Raw genomic sequence first — 6,165 nt, 5'->3', positions numbered from 1 at the left:
TTTCCCATGGGATTTTTTGTTTTCTAATAAGATATTCTTTTTCAATGGGACTTTTTTCCCGCTTTATGCATGGACTTAATTATCAATTTAAAGCAGTGTTAAAGTTAATTGGCACTGATTTTGTTCAATTTTCTTTGATACAAAATGAAAAATCCCATGGGAAAGGCTATTTTCAACATACTTTGTTTATTAAATAATTTGAAATATTTTAACACCCATCAATAAATGATCACCAAAAAGCATTTGATTGCAAAATTTTATCAAAAATGTTAATATCTTCAAGAAAAAAATTAGTAAAGTTTTGCACAATTTTGGATTGGCAAAGTTTTTCCGGAGTCTGTTATATATTTCCTGCATCACTCAACAGTTATTAAAAATCACGCAAATGTAATATCATAACATCATGCAAGAGTGTTCGTACCTGTATTATAAACCATTGCAAGTAATATTGTATATTTGTAATTACAGTGTCTGGAACATTCAACTAGTACGGTAATTGCTACATTGTGTAAGGGACATTTTGCATTATTCAAACACAGTAATCAAATTTAAAAAGCGTTTGTATATAGAGTAATATTAAAGGGGCCTTTTCACAGATTTTGGCATTTTTTAACTTATTCATTAAATGCTTTATATCGATAAATGTAAACATTGGATCGTAAAAGCTCCAGTAAAAAATCAAGAATAAAATTTAAAAAAGGAAAAGAACATTGCCCGGACCAGGTTTCGAACCAGTGACCCCTAGAGTCCTGCCAGAGTCCTGAAGTAAAAACACTTCAGCCTACTGAGCTATTCCGCCAAGTACACATACCTGATGTATTTTATACCTTATATAAGCAATCTTCGTAGTTTCACAAAATTTAACGACAAAAACAGAACTCTCCAAATTATTCAATCGTTTCGCGTTGCAACGCTTTATAATTTTTAGGTTTTAAAAACGTCAAAAGATGCATATAATGGCTATATTAGACCATGGTAAATGTTCAGTATTACTGTTTCCTCACAAATATCATAACTAAAACGAAAATTTGCGAATCTGAAACAACTTTTTTCTATTTTGTCAATTTACCAAAGCGTGAAAAGATCCCTTTAATATTACATTATTTAACCAGCTCAGGGTCATGTATAGTGCACATGTTTTTCATAGATATTATAAAGAACATTTTACAAGTAACTATAAAATCATCAAAATGTCTGCAAAGTACAACCAGTCACTGAACAAAATATTTCTACAAATAGACATCATTCTGATAAAAAAGTTCTTATACATCCTGTGTTCATGATAAACACCGCTTTGACATACTGCATTTATGATGATATCTTCTTTAGGATTATATCTGTTTCACAATTAAGCGTCATTCAGGATGCTATCTGCTGTGATAAACTGCATTCAGGATGATATCTGCTGTGACAAACTGCATTCAGGATGATATCTGCTTTAAAAGGCTGCATTCATGATGATAACTGCTTTTGCATACTGCATTCACAATCACAACTGCTTCACAATCTGTATTCACATGCTGCTAGAAAGGTTCATAAGCGAATATCGCAATTATACATACATATAATCAAACTATTTGCCAGTATGGCCTGTAACTAACAAACTACCTATACAAGCAGGGCATATCCTCTATAAGGGGAATGCAACAGGCACATACACATGCCTTCCATGCACTTGTCTTGCAACAGAACCGAGATATTCTGAATGGACACATGGTTGGGCCCTTGTTAATAATGATAATTTTGATTCTTAAAAAAGCTGAATGTTTTCTATTTTTACATTTTCTTGTAAAAGAAATATAATTAAATCATGTCATGCATATTGTATACCCAGGTAAAAATATATGCAACAAAAATCGCCATGTTAAATACGGAAACTAATATTTTACAATAAAAAAGTCATCCATGTGTTATGTTATATTGGCTATGGACAGATTATTTGATTATCACATTACATGTATTTGTCGTTCAAGAAATGTTAATACCTTTCTTGCAATAAAAGTTCAAAAGGTCCTCAATGATTAACAATAATGAATATTAGCAACTCATTTGCTGTTGAAAAAATTATACTTAACAATGTCCTAAAACACTGATTAATTATCCTGACATTTATGTAAATAGCAAGTTGCTAATTAAAGCAGCACAATTAGAACTAGTATAAGAATTATCCATCACGCAAATTACATTTGCATAATATGGATCACAGTTAATATTGCTGAAAGCTTTGATTTATCACACAGTTATTGTTGTCAGATAGCTGATGGTCTTAATCAAAATAATTGTTGGAATATTTGATTCTGACATGATGTCAGCATTTTAGCTTAATTGAAATGAACAACATATTAAAATGTCTATACAATATATTATTAAATAAACAACAGCAATCTGAGCTGGAAACTGATAATTATGGTTCTATGCACTCACTTTTATAATTTTATAATACTTTATATAACTACGTGATTGTCAGTTTTTAAAAAATCGTTTTTTAATTTTATTATTTCTTGACCAGACCAGACAATTTAAAATGGATTTTATTGCAAAGATAGTTTTTTGTTATCAGTGAAATAATTCTTCATATAACAAATTTAATGCGTGCAAAACAATTTTTATTCAATGTTTGCTTTAAATAATTACTTTGTTCACTATCAGTGAAATAATTCTGAATGGAAAAAAAATGACTTGGTATAAAACAATATCTATTGAATTTCCATTTGAGTGTCACTTTTCACTTTGAAGGTAATTTTTTTATTAGAATGTCAAGTACCAATTGACTTAAAAAACGTGAATATTGGACACTAAAATTATAATTATATTTCCCAGTCGAATCCAGTCTCTTAATTGCCAAAATAATCAGAACATTTATTCCCTTATCATTTCCCAGGGAAATAAAGAATCAAATGTAATTCAATTGTTCAGTTTTAGGGTACAGAATATCTCCATTCAGTTGCTAAGCAAGCACTAACCGTTGCGTCACACGTTTGTCACGGAAGCTTCATTCCACCTAGGTGACAGCTTTGCATGGGTATGCTCATTTGTACGAATGGTATAGATACCATGATGGCTTAGCGCTGGGATAGATGGACGGGGACCATGACGAGGAAGGTTGTTCAAAATACCTGTAGAACAAATCTTTTAAGTAATTGAAATAAAGGGTGAACATGAAGTACATAATAAATTGTCCATGTAAATGCTTCAAATTCATGCATGAATGTATACATGTAATATTTTAGCTCTACAAATAATGCTTCAAGTAGGTTAAACAAATTAGTTTGACGATTAAGAATTTTTAAGGTAATGCTTCAAATTAAACACTTACCATACGATGAACGAGTAATTGTATCCAAAATATTAGTAAAGACTTTTGGATTTAAATAATAACCTGCGATTTAAAGCTTTAAATTAATATAACAATTATAAAACTACATTATTACGAATTAAATCTTTACAATCAAGCATAACAGTTTAACTGTAACAATTTTACTACTTAAAGCTTTGAAAACAACTTATGTATGCTACTTTCAACACATATTATATTATTACATATGTACTATAGTTAAATCCTCAAATTGAAGTATAACTTATAATTATTTACATTTTACATTCTCCTATGATAAAGTAACAATTTGGTAGAAAAAAACATCAATTGTGTACATCTTACAGGTATTTCATTAAAGTTAACTAATTGTAACTCGATCATGCATAACCATTGGGTCAAATAATACATTCAGTTACATAAGCTTTCAAATAAGGAAAAACAATAAATTCACCGGTGGCAAAATTGCTCTTAATATAACAAATAAATGCTTTTGGATAAAAAACATAACTTAAGTACCTATTAACACAGCTTTAACAAAAGACACATAACATGACAAACTTATAGGATCTGACATGAGTGGTCATAGGATCTGACATAAGTGGTTAAAGGATCTGACATAAGTGGTCATAGGATCTGACATGAGTGGTCATTTCATATATTATTTTATTAAACCAGTTCAGAAATCGCCAAAAGCTTACCGAAGGCTCGCTTCTTAACAAATTTAACTATCTGGACAAGTTTAACTAGAAATGGCGCGGCAGAGGCCGACGCCTATCCCCACGCAGCATGTTTGACCCAGGGGCGCCCCAGGGTTGGTAATGGGGCCATGCATAGTTGAGATTGACCGTATTGTCAAGAGATGTTCAGTATCAATTTGAAGTAAATCGGTGTAGAAATGAAGAAGTTAATGTAAAATAACCTAAAAAAATGAGTGAAAATCTCTGACCCGGCCCCACCCAAACCCCCATAACTTTTGACCCAGGGGTCAGATCAAAATTCCAAATAGTTCACTGTCGCACATATGCTCATAGCCACCATGTGTGTAAGTTTCAAGGTTCTTGTGCTAATAGTGTAGGAGGAGATAGTGGCCAGGACGGTCGGACGGACGGACAGACGGCTGAGATAACCACATAATAGATTTCAAAATCTAAATGCAGACCCTAAGTTCAAGGTCAAGGTCAAAGGGGTAAAAAATTGTATGCGCATGTAAAGGTCTTGTCCAGATACACATGCATAACAAATATGAAAGCAATATCTGAAGGGACACAGTAGCTATGACCCTTTTTCGAATCGCTTTCACAGGAAAATCTCTGACCCGGCCCCACCACAACCCCCATAACTTTTGACCCTGGGGTCAGATCAAAATTCCTTCGCTGTCTCCGTCACACATATGCTCATAGCTACCATGTGTGTAAGTTTCAAGGTTCTAGTGCTAAAAGTGTAGGAGGAGATAGTGGCCAGGACGGACATACGGTGGAGATAACCACATAATCCCCACTTTTTCTCCGAAAAGTGAGGGGATTATAAATCATGGTCTGAAATGACGATCAGTGTAAGAGATTTTTTATCATGAGCTTTCAAATAAGCAAAGATTATTAATATTAATATAAAGGTCATGATAAAACGGAAAGCTATTTACATTTCATGTCACATTACTTGATTTTGCAAAGTAATTTCTGCAAAATCATATAATGAGCAATGGTGGTCAGTCAAACAAAAAGTAGCCATGAAAATGCTCAAAAAGCTATTTACAAATGTTTAAGAAAACAAAATTGTTATGGTTATATTACATAGAAAACAAGATGTAGCATGTGATACAAAAATAATTTCATCACAACATTACAAATGTACAAAGCAACTTCATCCAACCCACACATAGACATTATAATAATAAGCAAAATAATATAAATCAACAACATAATTATTTATAATTCAACAGTTAACTGCACCCAGAAGAAATGACATCATTAAAATGAAATATTGAAAACAGAAAACTCTTTTATTTTCAAAAATATGGTATTATATACCATGTAACAAAATCGATGTACTAAAACCACAAAGATGCTCGTTGGTTTTTAATCTTAGAGAGAAAGCAGTTATAAATTGTAAAGAAATATCATATTTCTCTGTTGGCATAGCAACTATCAGAGAGTAAGATTCTTGTCTTTTCTGAAATAGTAGCAATTTATATAAATTTAATCTTATAAAATCAATGTTAAATTTTTACAGGGAGTGTCATTTTTGTGTGCGATTACATAGCACGCAGGCTATCAATAAGAGAAGCTAAAAGATTCTCCAGATGTCTATTTTTTTCGGCGTAGCTGTATACGCCAGCTTTTCACCTTAGCCTCACCTTTGTAAGCGACCAATCAATTTGAATATACAATATCCCGCCGGTAGGCCTGAAACTTTTCGCAGTAGAAAACGTGCAATCTACAAACAGATTTCACAATAACATTATGTTAAAGGGGCCTTTTCACAGATTTTGGCATTTTTTAACTTATTCATTAAATGCTTTATATCGATAAATGAAAACATTGGATCGTAAAAGCTCCAGTAAAAAATCAAGAATAAAATTTAAAAAAGGAAAAGAACATTGCCCGGACCAGGTTTCGAACCAGTGACCCCTAGAGTCCTGCCAGAGTCCTGAAGTAAAAACGCTTTAGCCTACTGAGCTATTCCGCCAAGTACACATGCATGACGTATTTTATACCTTATATAAGCAATCTTCGTAGTTTCACAAAATTTAACGACAAAAACAGAACTCTCCAAATTATTCAATCGTTTCGCGTTGCAACGCTTTATAATTTTTAGGTTTTAAAATCGTCAAAAGATGCATATAATGGCTA

General features: G+C 32.2%; 1 long non-coding RNA gene across 1 annotated transcript; it reads left to right on the top strand.

Annotated features, from left to right (window-relative positions):
- Positions 1-572: 572 nt before the first annotated feature.
- Positions 573-6,139, top strand: LOC127856036 (uncharacterized). The gene is made up of 2 exons (XR_008037824.1): positions 573-723; positions 5,926-6,139. It is a non-coding gene; the product is annotated as an uncharacterized LOC127856036 (long non-coding RNA).
- The last annotated feature ends 26 nt before the right edge of the window (positions 6,140-6,165 follow it).

This window comes from Dreissena polymorpha, chromosome 13 (genome assembly GCF_020536995.1).
Source record: "Dreissena polymorpha isolate Duluth1 chromosome 13, UMN_Dpol_1.0, whole genome shotgun sequence".
Lineage (NCBI taxonomy): Eukaryota > Metazoa > Mollusca > Bivalvia > Myida > Dreissenidae > Dreissena > Dreissena polymorpha.
This window is presented reverse-complemented; position numbering and strand designations above follow the sequence as displayed.